The 14,339-nt window shown below is 41.5% G+C and overlaps 1 protein-coding gene across 1 annotated transcript in view; it reads left to right on the top strand.

Moving 5' to 3' along the window:
• The window catches only part of LOC147611420 (Flavin containing amine oxidoreductase family), a 67,140-nt gene that overhangs the window by 31,171 nt on the left and 21,630 nt on the right, over nucleotides 1–14,339 (top strand). The gene's annotated exons all lie outside the window — the stretch shown is intronic.

Raw genomic sequence — 14,339 nt, 5'->3', positions numbered from 1 at the left:
AGTTGTCAACACTTCCCATTGGATTAAAAACGGCAACCCTCAAAATGTTTTCAAAATGAAAAAGAAAGAAAACACAAAATGGATTTCCATGTCATAGGGCTAGTTGTGTTGACACATGGCTTGGTGATGAATGTGCAAGCTCTCAATGGGAGGACGAGTTGTCACATAGCACTCTAGTGCGGGGTGCATGTGACATGAGTTGGGTGAAGGCGCACCACAATGGCAATGGCATAGCTGCACTTAACATGGGTGTTCACTATCTCTTCATTGACTACGAGATAGCGATGTGGCATTATAGCTAGCAACCAATGTTGCCTTCCCAACTTGACAACCGACACTTTTCAACAGTGTTGTCAATGGTTTTGGAAAGATTTAGTCGGCAAGGTGGGATGTTAACGTTTCAAAAGGGTTGGCAATAGCTCCACCCAAGCGAAAACACGAGAATGGGATTGGGACGTTGTGAAGTCCAAGTTTTGACATCTATATTATTGTGCATAGTAGATGTTATGTATGGGGAAGGTTGGGAAGTTATCCCCTAGGTATAGTGGACCTTACAAGATCTTGAAAAAGATTGGTGAGGTTTCTTATAGACTAGAGTTACCTTTGAATGTGAAAGTTCATCCAATCTTTCATGTCTGTCGATTGAAAGAGACGTTGGGAGTTGAGGATAACCTTGTTAACCCTCTCATGTTCCACATGAACTTGAGAGGGCAAAAGATCTCAAGGAAAGGCAACTTAGGAACAAGTTGATTCTTAAATATTAGAGTAGGTGGATAGATAGGGTGGAGGAGGACTCAACTTGGGAGTCTGCATGCTAGTTTGAGTAAGTGCTTTCCTAATTTAATGTTAAGAGTAACTGTTTAAAGAGAGGAAGTATGTTATGTACTTGAACACTAATCTACGGATTAGGGACCTTATCCAACGGGGTTAGTAGGCCTAGGGATTAGGGATTAGCAAGTAGATACTAGGCTAGGGTTCATGGATTGGTAAAATAGGCTTAATGGTTGTTTATAGTATGTTAGCTATTTTTGTCGTTATCACTATATAAGTGAGAGATTGGGTTATTATGAGACACAGTTGTGTGGATGCACCACTGAAGGTTTGGCTTGGACCAGGGGAGTAGACATGCTCATACTGAGTACGTAGGTTGGCGTGTTGAAGGTCTTCGGGCAGGCTTCGGTGGTAAGGGACACCGAAGCTGGAGCTAGACATGGGCCCGTGGAATTGTTTAGGAATCCTAGCCTTGGCTCGAGAGAGAGTGGTGGATCTGATGGCATAGTAACAACGCAACTAGAACATTAATGGAAATGAACCATGCTGTCCGGAACGAGAACGTCATATATAGGGATTAGGGATAGGGAACGGGCACGCCACGTCAACACACACACACACACACACACACCCCCTTTTTTTTTGGTAATATCCAATGCAGTATATTTATATACTCATAAATTTACATGATGGGAGGTCTCCGAAATGGAGAGTATCCCAAAGATCAGAAACATAAAAAGAAAAGCTCTATGCAAGAAGCATCCATATCACCCTCATGGCAGGCATCATATAAGGATTGCCGCAATGAGGCTCGGAAAGATTCATATGACTTGTGAATCTGCCGACCCAAGTATGCCAAATTATGTTCACTCCAGATTGTCCAAAGAGCCCAATATCTCACCCAAGAGAAAAATAGTGAATATTGAGACAAAGACCTCAAATCTGCCAAAGAGCCAGAAATGTTTCCCAAATCTGTGACTCGGGAAACGAAGCCGAAGATAATCTGAAATTCTCCTGAGGAGGGTCCTAGAACACGGGTAGTGCCAAAGCAAATGAAGAACAGTCTCTGAAGGAGCCTGACATCTTAAACATGTGGATGGTGCAATGCGACGTTTAGCAAGTGTGACCCCCACTGACAATGTGCTTGTCATACATCTCCAAAGAAAAAGTCTTTGTTTCAATGGCATTTTACACTTCCATAAAATCCCGAGATTCTTCCGCCACCATGAGAGGGGCTTCCTTATATGCCACAGAGAATTAGCATGTTGCTGAATCCATGGAGCAGGCTGAAGAAGCCTGTAGGCTTTGATGGAGGTTAAGGCGGGAGGAGGAACAGGATGAGTGCATGTAGCAGAGGGTTGCAATTGCCAATCCGTAAGCCTGTCTGTGTCAGCCACAGGAGGAACAGGTAGAAAAGGATGTAATAAATCAACAATTTTCTTCCATATAGACCTATGATGCATTCCCAATGCATAGGAAGCAGTGGCCTGAGGAAAAGATAAGATAAGACATAGCCCTGATCATCTCCACGTCATGTATGTATCTAATTCCCAATTTCATGAGATTGTATAGCGAGTGGAATGTCAAAGATGGCACTTCAATGAATACTTTCTTTCCTCATTGAGTTTGTCCCCGAGCAATTATCAGGAGCCCATTTGACCTTAGAAAGTACTTGTTTCTAGTCAAGTATCAGAGCAGTAGAGAAAGGACAGCCAGGTATCTTCCCTACAAATCTCCCAATGACAACCTCCCAATGATCAGTAATCCAATGACCATAAGCACAAGTCCTCATGTTGACACACATGGATGCTAGCATACGAGTCCATGGCATTACCGAGACAGATAACCCCCAAGAATGCACTGAGAAGTAGAGCCAGAATAAAGCCAGTAAATTGCATTTGCCATCTTGGGACCAAAGCCCAACTTGGTCATGATTTGAGAGATAAAATCCCATTGAACAGTGTCAAATGCCTTAGCAATATCCACCTGCAATATAAGCACATCTTGATGCGAATACTTAGCATATTCAATTGCAGTCAAGGCATTGGATATATTGTCATGGATTTGTCTTCGCGGCACAAACCCATACTGATGAGGATGAAGTCCCGCATCCAGTATCCTGTGAAGCCTGTGCACAATCATTTTGGTAATGAGTTTGTAAACTACAGGCATCAAAGTAATAGGCCTCCAAACTGACATATGGTCACACAGATGTTTTTTGGGCACAAGTATGACTATGCCATGCTTCCAAGAGTGCGGCAAACTGATTTTCTTGCCAGGCAACATTGATCATTTGCAAGAGGACTTCTTTCAAATCATCCCAAAAAGAAATATAAAATTCCACCGTAAGGCCATCCCAGCCAGGGGACTTGTATTTGCTGAGGTGGAACAATGCATTATCAAGTTCTGTGTCAGTAAAAGGTCTCTCCAAGGTAAGAGCATCATCCATTTCCACTATTCCAGAAACATATTGGAGAAATTCAGTCCTAGCCTCAGTCATTTGATTTGATGGGGAACTAGGAGCGGAGAATAATTTCTGGAAATAATTTTGGCATTCATCTTGGAGATCAGAGAAAGAGTGCGTCCAAGAGCCATCTAGCTTCCTTACCCTTAGGCATGAGTTTTTCTTTCGAGTATCATGCAAGCCTTGAAAAAAGGCTTTTGATGAGCAGCCCTTATTCATGAGGGGCTTCATTCTTGCCCTAATCTGCCATTTGTGCAATTTCCTATGATCATTAACAGTCAATTTAGATTGAGCATGTGAAAGGGAATCCTTTTCTGAATCAGAGAGAGGCGTTAACTGAGAAAATTCAGTCAATTGTTGTGCTGTCCTTTTTGCCCATTTAACCTCATTCCTCCATTCAGTCATATGCCAGTTGCCATACTCCCTAATGACATTCAAAGTTGTCCCAAGCATAATTCATGTCCTCTTGGGCATGCAAAGGCAAGGGATGAATTGCAAGTCTGATCATTTGCTGGAAATAGTGATGTCGGAAATTAGCCTGATTAACATGCAATAATCTATTGGAGAGGGGTGGCAAATCATCCAGAGGCATGCCAAGCTGCAAATTCATCCACAATGGGGCATGATAATCTATAAGGAGATGAGGGCTAAAATCTGCAAATTGTTGAGGGTAAAACAAATACCATCTGTCAAGCCTTGCCCAGTATGTAGTAAGTGCATTATGATGAAAAGTATATCCAGGCACTGACCCTTGGAGAAGCACCCTTGGAAAAGTATATCCAGGCACTGACCCTTGGAGAAGCACCCATAAATCTTCAGCCTGCACAGAAAGAAGCATGCTGTCCCATTTCTGCCTTTCCAATGATAGCATATGAGATCTTGAAGTGGTGTTATCTCTTGGCAGAGGGGAATTATTAAAATCTCCACAGATGAATGCATTGGATCTCCATGGATATCTGCATAAAGAATCCCATAATGAAGCCCTCATGGCAGAGGTCTGGGAAGCATAGACTGATGCAAACTCAAGAATATCACCATTGACATTACATTGTATGACCATCCATCTGCCACTGCTGTCATTGAAGGCTAACAGAGGCTCCACAGCTCATGTCTAACCAGTATGCATACACTTGAGTAGGTTGTGGTACCAGCATAATATATATCATAACCGCCAAAATAAACATGATGACCAACCATGGAGTGTTGATTATGCTCTTGCAAACAAACAATATCTGGCTGCATTTTATGTACATAATTCCATAAAAGCCTCCACTTTGAGACATTGGAGAGGCTCTGTACATTGTAGGTAAAGCACTTTAAGTGTTTGAGGCATGAAAGAGGTATATACAGCAAAGTATCAGATATAAAAAACAAGACATCAGAGAGGCAAAGCCTCTGCCTGCATGGGCTGCATTCCTTCATGACCCTTGAAAGACATAGCATTCTCCCCTTCTTCTGAATCACATATGGGGATGCCCTTCTTCAAAACCCCCACCCAATTTTGAAGGACAGGAGCTGAAGTAGAAGCCTGTCCTGGTGAGGGAGAAGAAGCATCCCATTGACGAGATTGAAGGGGGCGTTGCTTCAATACAACCACTTTCTTAGGTTGTTGAAAACCATCCTGATCAATCCTTGCAGATTCCTTCATCTTCTCTTTTCCTTTATCTTTTCCTTTTCTAGCAAGTGACTGCACCTGATTGATTGGTTTGGCATTCTTTGCTCCATTTCTATTTGCTGTCTTAGCTTGCAAATTCTCATTCTTTTCCCGTGTTTGGGGCGGCAAGGCATTGGGAGGGGGCTGATGCAGAACCATTGGGCATTCAGAGGCTAGATGCCCAAACTTGTGGGGCAGGCAAAACAAGCTCTTGCAAACACACACCACTTCAATTCAAAATACTTTTTTCCCAATTGCACTCCCTCCACTTCCACTGCAATAGAAGGAGGGGTAGGTGTATCAGTGTCCCAGAGAATGCAGAACCTGTTACGGTTTCCCATGGGGCGTGGAGGACAAATGACCTGTCCCAAAGAAGCAGCCAGGCCAGGCAACTCTTCACGCATATAGTCCGGGAACCTCAACCCATCAGGACAATGATGTCGTATAAGACTTTGATAGTCCTTGTTTGGGGACCAGGGCATAGCATGTACCATCTGCTTCTCGTAAAACAGGGGAGAGAACTCAAGAAGCCTCTGCTTGCACGAAGCATCTGATAAATGCACCTCATAAAAGCCTCTGGAAGCAAAATACACTCCCTCTACAAAGCATCCTCCAAGGATGGACTTAATCCACTGCCACGACATCACTGGCCGTTGGGATTCTTCCTGGAAAGAAAATTATAACTGCAGTTTGAGACAACTTCCCGAGAGAATTCACGAGGGACGGCAATTTCAATTTGTACGTGGCCTCTGGAACCGGTTTGCCCCATTCCTGTCGTGACTGCTGAAAGTCATCCTTAAGGGTGTCAAAGACGTACTAAGCTTCCATAGTGAGTTCATCATCTTGTGATGCAGGCTCTGATAGGTGGCGCTTAGCATCTGTAGGTCTTTCTTTTCGAGCATATGTACAAAAATCCAAGCCTGAAGCCATGATTGAAATACGACAAGACAAGAAGGAAAAAAAGAGCAGCAGTACCAGAGTGTAGAAGAGCCAGGAGAGAGGCAAAGGTAGCGGGTAAAGGAAGGCAATAGGTGGGGCAGTAAGCGCAGTAGACAGGCTGGAAAAAGGCCGGCGAGGGAAAAAGATCAGAGGGCAAATGAAGGTGGGGAACGTGGAGGAGAGCGCAATTAGATACAACAAAAGTGAAGGTGGCGGTTGATGATGGGGCAACTAGGGAAGCAGGTCGCGCTTCACAGGCGGGCGCACAGGTCTGCGGGGCAGCTAGCACAGGCAGGAGCAGGGAGGGCGCACAGGTCTGCGGGGCAATCGGCACAAGCAGCAGCAGCAGCACACACACACACACACACTTTTTTTTTTGTAAAACCAATTGAAATTGCATTATATCATAAATGTACAAATGGGTTTGACATCAAGAGGATGTTTAAACCCCAGAACTTAAAAAAGTAGTAAAAAAGTTCTATGCAAGAACAGGACAGTGCTCAAGAAGAGAGCCTATGCTCTATCCATCAGAAACAGTAAAAGAAAAGCTGAACACAAGAAACATCCAAATCTTCCTCATGTACGGCATCATATAAGGACTGCCGTAAAGAGGCTCGGAAGAACTCATAAGGGTGCTGAAGGGGTGAATTCAGATATGCATGATTTCGCTATAGCCAGAGGGTCCATAAGGCCCAGTATCTGATCCAATGGAAGAAAAGAGAATACTGTGACAAAGAAGCTGATAACGTGCCAAACATCGAGAAAAACCTATAGAACGTGTGTGCAGGAAATCTGAGAGATAAAAAATAGGAGATCTTGTCCAGAAGGTCTCTGGAATATGAACAAGACCACAATAAATGCAGAATACTCTCAGTAGTATGACGACATCTTGGACAAAGAGGAGAGTCAATCCTTCTTTGAGCCAATTTCACTCCCACTGGAAGAATACCGACAATGCATCTACCGACAATGCATCTCCAAAGAAAGAGTCTCTGCTTCAATGGCATTTTCAACTTCCATATCAATGTCAGTTTTCCTTTCCACCAAGCTAAAGACTTATCCAGATGCCAAAGAGAATTAGCATGATGAGCAATCTATGGAGGAGGTAATATCAATCGATAAGCCTGCATAGAAGTCAATAAATGCAAAGGTTGAGAGGATAATCTTGAACTTGAAGACTGAAGATGCCAATCTTGAAGCCTGTCTCTTACATCCAATGTTGGAATCGGAATGAAAGGGTGTAAGAGATCTGCAATAGCTTTCCATATAGATCTATGATGCATCCCAAGATTGTATTGTTGGCATGTTGGCGGAAAAGAAAGAATTTGCCCTCGAGTATCTACCACGTCGTGAATGAACCGGATGCCCAACTTCATAAGATTGTAAGCTCTGATTGGTTGTTGTACAGCAAGGGGAGAGTAAAAAACAGCACTCCAATGTATGCTTTCCATTCAAACCGAGGAAGCTATAGAAGCAGGATGGGGAGACCATTTGATGCGAGAGAGCACTTTCTTCCAATCCTGAATCAAGGAAGTAGAAAATGGACAACTAGGGATTTTACCTTGAAATTTGCCAAGTACTACTTCCGATGGATCAACTAACCAACGACCATAAGCATTTGTGCGCATCTGACCACACAAAATTGCCAACATGATAGACCAAGGCTGCTCTTGTTGAAAAAAGGTTTTGAGCATAGTGATCTTTCTTGCCAGCACATGAAATTTGATGTTTATAATATTCAAACCACCATGCATTCTTGGTGAGCAAAGCAGGTCCATTTTGAGCAACCTTAAAGCTTTTTTATGAAGCTTAGTTTTCCAAAAAATCTCCATGGCTTGAGACATAAAAGAAGAAAGATCTCGAGATGACCAATGTAAGAGAGGAAGGTAGAACTGGACATAAGCCAGAACAATGGACTGAACAATTCGAAGCCGTACATGCAATGGCCAAGTGGAGATCTTCCAATATTCTAATTTGTCATGAATTTTGTTTAGCACCCAAGATATTTGTTGCTTATTTCTGATTTTCCAGCCAATAGGATAACCCAAATGTCTTACTATGCTTTCCGGATAAATAATCTGGCCGGGCCACAGGATAGCATGCCAGTCACAATGCTTGAGAGGTAAGAGTTTTGATTTTTGAAAATTAATTTTTAGACCAACTGCCAACCCGAAATCTGAAAGAGTATCCATCAATAGGCGAAGCTCCAGAGGACTGTTCTTTGGCATGAAGAATGAATCATCTGCATAAGCCTATGCAATGAAAGGCCGTGTACCAGAAATCTGAAGCCCCTCTAACTGTCTAGGATCAACCAGATGATCCATATAAAGAAGCAAAGGATGTGAAGCAATAGCATAGAACAAAGCACTGAGAGGGCATCCCTGTCGAACTGATCGTTCTAGAGTCCAAGACTCAGACAAATGTTTCCCTATAAAGCATTGAGCAGTGGAATCTGAGTAAAGCCAATATATGACATTAACTAGCTTTGGCCCAAAACCAAGTTTAGACATGATTTGAGAAACATAATCCCACTGTACCGTATCAAATGCTTTTGCCACATCCACCTGCATGACCAAGACATCTTGAGCAGAGTATTTTGCATATTCCATTGCAATGAGAGTATTGGAGATATTATCATGTATATGCCTTCTCGGGACAAAACCATATTGCCTGGGATGAAGTCCATCATGAAGGATATCCTTTATCCGATGTACCAACATTTTAGCAATAAGTTTATATATAACAGGCATCAAAGTGATAGGCCTCCAGTCATCCATTGTCTCACACAGAGGTTTTTTGGACAAAAGCTTAACTAGACCATGCTTCCAAGCTGAGGGAAGATGTTGATGCTGCCAGGCTACATTAATGAGCTTCAAGATTGGACCCTTCAAGTCAGCCCAAAAGGCTACAAAAAATTCAACCGTCAAACCATCCCAACCTGGGGATTTATGTTTACCCAAATGCTTGAGGGCTTCATCCAATTCAGTATCTGAAAAGGACATTTCCAGCATTGAAGCTTTTTGCAAAGAAAACAATAGGAGAAACAAGCTCAATAAATCTGCTCCGAGCCAATGCAGCCTGAGGTGTAGAAGAAGATGGTAGAGAAAAAAGAAGCTGAAAATGATCCAGACATTGTTTTTCTAATTGCGATAAAGTCTGGGTCCAAAGACCATCGGGTTTCCTGACTCTCATAATAGATTGACTTTGTCTGTACGTGTGTAAATTTCGAAAGAAAGATTTCGAGGAGCAAGCCTTATCTAGCATAGGTTTAACTCTAGCCCTTGTCTGCCATTTGGAAAGCTTGCGTTTATCATTAGCATCAATTATGGAAGAAGCACATGTGAATGAATTCTGTTCAGAAGCAGAAAGAGACCTTTGATGGCTAATCTATACCAAGGACTGCTTGTATGATTTTGCCCATTGGATATGCTGTCTGGTTTCTGCCATGTACCATCTTCCATATTCCTTAATGACATTTTGAATACGATGTACAAAAGAGTTCCAAGCAAAATCTAGATCCTCCTGAGCATGGGATAACAACGGCTTACAAGCCAATCTGATCATTTGCTGGAATTTTTCATGAGAAAGATATAATTGATTAACCTGCAAATGTCTGACTAAAGAGAGCTGAATATTATCCAGAGGCATACCAAATGAAAGGTTGAGCCAAAGTGGAGTGTGATCAGATAGTTGTTGAGAATAATCAGTCCACATTTGACATGTATAATCATCATATTGCTGAGCATGAATAAGATACCATCTATCAAGCCTGGCCCAATATTCTGTAAAAGCATTATGATGATATGTGAATCCCAAAACCGAAGGGTGAGTTGCTGTCCATAAATCTGCAGTATGAAGTGATGAAGTCATATGTTCCCATTGCTGGATTTCAGAGGGAAGCATATGGGATTTATGTGTGGTATTGTCCTTCCAGTGAGGAGAATTATTAAAGTCACCACAAAGTAGAGCATTTGAGGACCAAGGATATTGGTTTATGGAGTCCCACATTTGAGCTCTGGAAGCTGAAATTTGAGAGGCATACAAGGAGCCTATTGCAAAAATCTCTCCATTGATCATACATTGGATAATCATCCATCGACCACAAAGATCATTATATGCTACACAGGGCTGCAGATCATGTCTGGCTAAAATACACAACCCAGAGAAGTGTCCAGATCCTGCATAAAATATACCATATCCTGAAAAGAACCCATGCTGGCCAGCAAAAGAATGCTGATTATGCTCTTGCAAACACACAACATCTGGATGAGTATTATTTATATAATGCCATAGGAGCCTCCATTTATGCTGATTGCAGAGGCCCTGTATGTTATAAGAAAAACATTTAAGAGAAGTACGCATGAAAATATGTACAAGAGATGAGCAGTCCTCAAAGAGAAAGGGAGGCATCAGGCCTCTGCCATTGCCACAGGGTCTTGCTGACCCTCAGAATCCAATTCCCTGACTAGATCATCTTCTTCACAAAGTGGAATACCCTTCTTAACTGCCTTTGAGATGGGGCTGTCCGAAGAGGTAGAAGGTTGACCAAGAGATGGAGCAGAAGCATCCCAATTACGAGATTGGAGAGGTCTTTGTTTGAGAGGCACCGTCTTCTTTGCATTCTGCCAACCCTCGTGAGAAGATGAATTATTTTCCAGTAGCTTGCTTTTTCCTTTATCCTTGTTTTGTGCTGAATTGGCTTGGTTCCCTGTATGAACTGAAGGCTTTGCTCCTTTAGCTTCAGTCTTTTCCACATAAGTCTTTTGACCTCCTTTATTAGATGGCTGAGGAATGGCAGCTGGAGGAGGCGGATGAAGGATTGAGGGACACTCAGAAGCTAGATGCTCGAACTTGTGACAAGAGAAACAAGCTCCAGCAAAAATGCCCCATTTCAAAGTAAAATATTTCTTTCCCAAATTAACACCCTCAATCTCAACTGCAATAGAAGAGGGGGTTGGTCTATCAGTATCCCATAAGATGCAAAAACGATTTTTATTACCTGTGGGACGAGGGGGACAGATCACTTGTCCCAATGTCATCGCTAAGCCTGGAAGCTCTGTTCTCATGTAATCTGGAAAATCAACGACTTCAACCCATACAGGGCAGTGATGTTTAATGAGACTCTGACAATCCTTATTAGGAGACCAAGGCATGATGTGCACCATTTGACAACCAAAAAATAAAGGGGACATTTCCAGCATCTTTTGTTTTGTCAATGCATTCAAGAGATGAACTTCATAAAATACTCTGGAGGCAAAATAGACTCCTTCTACATAGCATCCACCTAGGAGAGAATTCACCCATTGTCCCACATCATTAGCCGAGGGTATTTTACCCGGAAAAAACATGATGACTGCAGTTTGAGAGAGCTTCTTCAGAGGATGCACAAGAGAAGGCAACTTCATCTTGTAAGTGAGTTCCCGAGCAGGTAGTATCCATTCTCTTCTACTTTGTTGAAAATCCTCATTCAACATGTCAAACACATAGAAAGCATCTTCAGATGAAGGAGCTATGGGGGGCAGAGTTTCCCTTGATTGTCTTTTAGGTTCAGGAGAAAGAGCTCTCTTGACATAATACTTGCTTGTTTCTGCCATCTAGACTATTCGATTTAGCAGGAAGACACAGATCAGAAAAAAAGGGGGATAGGGCTATTGGAATACTATCTTACACAGAAGGGAAAACAGAGACCTGTAGCGAGGCGCGCGCGCGCACACACACACCCGCACACACACACACACACACTCCACACACACACACACACACACACACACACACACACACACACACACACACACACTCCTACACACGCAGACAGGTCGCGGAAGAGAGGAAGATAGGGCAGATTGACGATGATAATACAGTGTTTTTGTGCGCTAAGAAGGGACCCTCAGAAGGTCGCGAAGAGGGTTGTAGGCCCGACACAGACCAGGAAGCAGGCGCGCCTTACCAGACGTGCTCACACACAAGGGGCGAGCAGGTCGAGCAGACCAGCAGGCGAGCAGGTCGAGGGAGCAGGTGAGCCAGGCGAGCAGGCGAGCATAAGGGCGACCCACCACTACACACACACACACACACACACTAATCTCTCTCTCACACACACACACACACACACACACACACACACACACACACACACACACACACACACACACACACATACATATCTATTAATCTTTCATTTAGAACACGTCAAACACGATACATTATACATAGCCATTGATCATGAGACTTGGAGTACTCAAGAAAAATAGAAATAGATCCAAATTCTACAATCAACTTCTGAAACTTCAAACAATACAAAGAGAGGCGCAATGCAAAGGAGCTACAAAGATAGACGCATTGCGCATGAGAAAATCCCAAATATCAAATGACAGTAAACTAAAAGATGAAGTGTAACATATTAAATGTCAAGATTAGCAACTAAATCATCATCAACTGCTCTGGAAGAGCTCCCAATCTCATCATCATGGCCCATGTCCATTTGCATTGCATCATCATCTGAATCTGAAGAAGGGTGGGCATCAACGAAACTCTGTGCCTTCGGATTGTAGAGTTGACTAAGTAGTTGCAGAGACAAACCAAATCATTGGTTCTTTGTGTAGCAAGTCGGTTTTGCTTTTCTAAGGCAATGTGGCTAAATACACTCAACAATTGCTCAATAGGAGAAGAACTAGCTTGTTGGCTCAAAATACGAATGGCAAGATGCTGAAGCTCAGGAGTCTCTGCTCCATAATCCTCCCACCATAAGACAGTACCCATATTGCATCTGTTTCTCTGTACATCTGCCGAACCAAATCTTCCTTGCCTGCCTCTATGAATTGATAATTGATCTTTGATAGACCTCCTTTAGGAAAGATTGGCCACTAATTTTTTCATTACTTTCTCCCAGCTATCTACGACCTGCTCATGGCCGCATCTCTAGAACTCTGGATCTAGCACAAAATTAGTTGCATGCAAGGGTGAATGATAGTTATCCCATTGAGTTTGGGAAAGTGCTCTCAACTCCTGTTGCCTTCCCTCATTAGGCTTCACCTCTCTAATGTGCTCTATCATCTTGTCCATGTTCTCATAAACCTTGTCAATGCAAGGGTGCTTGCTATCCGCAATCCTTAACATGTGAATGATAGGCTTCACAATATGTCAGGACCTTTAAGACACTTGGAGAAGGAATTCTAATTCTCAATACAAAAATTAGAGCATAACATATATTTGCATAAATTAAAGGCATAAATCTTAATAAACAAAATTAAATAAACAAAGAGAGATGGAGAATAGAGTAGAAGTCATTGTCGACACATGAGTGGGTTGAATCTTTCCTAGGATGAGTGTGGCCCTTGTACCATTCACCTATATTTATATGTATTAGAAAAAGCTTGCTTTTCAAAAAGACAACTTTCAAAAACAAAGCACAAGTGCTTTTGAGTCTATGAGCGTAAAAGCTCTACAAAATAATAGCAAGTAATAATATAAAGTCTTGGGCCTACCAAAAGTATAAAATACTATTTGGTATGTACAAATGTATGGGGCCTTAGTCTTACAAAAATATTGATGTCTAAATACGAAACCATAAAAGATGTTCACATGTCTTTCAGAATATCTCATTGTGGTTCAACACATGTTCCACTTGCGATTAACACAATCCGTCACTTAGTCATCACCTTAATTTAAAGTAATATTATTCAGTACACACATTTGGTTGCAATTGATCTCAGTTGCATGGATAGTAAGACTCAAGAGTGAGTGAGATTTTGGTAAAGATTGGAAAAACTTTTCTGGCATCCATTTGGTATCTTTAATAGGATGATTCTTGACAGTTATAAGATATTTAACATAAGTGTTGCATGTGTGTGTAGTGATAGTTTCATGGTCAATGATAATCTTAGACATAAGATGTTCTTCTTGTATAATCTTGAAAGGTCTATAAAATCTAGGAGCTAATTTTAGCATATGTTACTTCCTTGTCCTTAATTAGTTTTAATAATAATAATAATTATTTTAATTAACTATTATTAACACATAATAGTTAATTATGTGTTAATAATTAACTATTATGTGTTAATAATCTTAGGCATAAGATGTTCTTCTTGTATAATCTTGAAAGGTCTATAAAATCTAGGAGCTAATTTTAGCATATGTTACTTCCTTGTCCTTAATTAGTTTTAATAATAATAATTATTATTTTAATTAACTATTATTATAATTAACTATTATTATTATTATTATTATTTTAGAAGCATATGAAGTGAGACTTTATTTTCAATAGGTTTAGACATAGCCGAATCATCAAAAATATTTTTATGTTCGAAATTATCCTCTTGCTCGAGAGAGAAGTCGTCATTCTCATGGTTGAGTCGTTGGAAAAAGTAAGCCGTGATGAAATCCTTGAAGCCTTGATTTAGTCTTTGTAGAAGCTTTGAAGAAGTTGGTTGAAGAAGCGAGAGTCTAAAATTATCTTTGAAATCTTGTTTCTTAAAAAATTCTTCTCTTTGAATGGTTCCCAAAGCTCTGATA

Source organism: Cibotium barometz, chromosome 47 (assembly GCF_041138505.1).
Source record: "Cibotium barometz isolate CiBa-2024 chromosome 47, ASM4113850v1, whole genome shotgun sequence".
In the NCBI taxonomy this organism is placed as follows: Eukaryota; Viridiplantae; Streptophyta; class Polypodiopsida; order Cyatheales; family Cibotiaceae; genus Cibotium; species Cibotium barometz.
This window is presented reverse-complemented; position numbering and strand designations above follow the sequence as displayed.